Raw genomic sequence first — 1,907 nt, 5'->3', positions numbered from 1 at the left:
TGGGGCAATCTACTTCCGTAGTGATACTGCTTCAGAAACTCAAGGAGGGGTCGCTATGAGTCGGGTCCGACTCGACGGCACATAACAACAACAACAACATATTATATGTAAAACCTCAATGTAGATGGTGATTTAAAAGGAATGAACTAAGTAATTTTGAAAATGATTGGAGTCTACAAAACTAAAGGCAAAAAAATATTGTACATTAACACTGTGGGTTAACAATCCTAATAGTTCTATGCATGTGTATTAAAGCTAAACAAGTAAAATGATGGCTTTACAACTAAATCACCAATATAGTGGAGATAGGTCAAAGGGTCTCAGGACCCAACTGAAAGATCTCAAAATGTCCAAAGCTAGACCAATTTGGGCATAAAGAGAAAGTAATATTGGATTATAACCAAAGTGTAAAGTAAATATCCATGAGCCCATACTGATGTAAGCAAAAGATTGGATAAATAAATTAATGAATGAATAAAATTAGCATAAAGAGATAGATCTCCTTTGCAAAAGAATTCCAATAATTCAAGTAGACATTCTGCTTTCCAGGGGGTGGAGTATAACTCCCACTTCCTGAAGTGTGGGCTTCATTTAGTGATCTCTGAACAAAGAGTACAGTATGGAAAGGGAGAGGAAAGAGTAACTGCAATGGAGAGAACCAGATACACACTACCTCAACCAGGTGGACAAGACCAACATCAGCAACGAAACATCATGTTGATAGTACACATGCTTGATATGATAGAAGAAAATGGCACTTCACTCTTGTGGTCTTCTCCCAAAACACCCACCACTCTATTCTAATCATGAGAAATATATCAGACAAATAAGGACTGAGAGAGATTTTACAAAAAATGTGACCAGCACTGCTCCAAACTCTCATGGTCCTCACAAACAAGGAAAATCAGAGAAGCTGCCACAGCCAGAAGAGTCTAAGGAGTTGTGACAAATGGAATGGGGGATTCAGGATGGGAGATGTTGATAATAGGGACCTGAATGTGGGGTTTATGGGATGTGCACTGTATTTGCAATTTTTACAAATGTAAAACTGTTCCCAAAATGAAATATATTAAAAATTAAAAATATTAGTCAAATATAAACACCTTGGAAACAGAAAGCTGTGAGCTTCACGCAGACTGCACTACATGCTGGGACAAGCAGCAAAATTACCACTATAAATTTCAAAATGAGACTAGTGATACCAATGTCATAGAGGAATTAAAGAATTCAATAAAATCATCCATTTAAAACGTCAAGCATGCCTTATATTAATCTGTGGATTTTGGGGTGGGTTATGATTCAGCCCCACACAGATGCTTTCCCCACTTCCATTGTGCTATATGGGAGCTCTGTTGGCATAGTGCTTAAGGAATTTGACTACTAACCAGAAGATTCACAGTTCAAATCCACCAGCCACTGCTCGGAAGGAAGATTGGACAATCTACTTCCATAGAGATACTGCCTTGAAAACCTAATGAGGGGTCTCTATGATTCAGAGAGGACTCAACAGCACATAACAACAACAACAAATTGTGCTATATCCACCCCTCCTCTCTCTGTGGTTTTGATAACAGCAATGGTGTGTTCCTTGCACTTACCCAGGAGATTTCCTCACAAGCTGAGCCTGACGGTGGACATCTTCTGCCTCATACTGTACCCTGACTCTCCACTGATTCAGAAGTAAGTGTCAATACAACAGCTAAATATAAGTCTCTCTGATACCTGGCTGCTGCCTACCTGGTCAGGCTTGTTTCACTTTCATTCTCTACCCTCACTTTTCATCAGCTATTAACTGCTCTGTGTCATTCCTAAGCACACCTTACAGTTTAATCAATCCCACCATTTACTCCTCTGTTGCTTCTTCCTGGAGTATTCTTACCCCTTCTCCACCTGGAAGAACTCCAACT

This window comes from Orycteropus afer, unplaced genomic scaffold (assembly GCF_000298275.1).
Source record: "Orycteropus afer afer isolate SDZICR_OR568_19922 unplaced genomic scaffold, OryAfe1.0 scaffold01048, whole genome shotgun sequence".
Lineage (NCBI taxonomy): Eukaryota > Metazoa > Chordata > Mammalia > Tubulidentata > Orycteropodidae > Orycteropus > Orycteropus afer.
Note: the sequence above shows the minus strand (reverse complement) of the source record.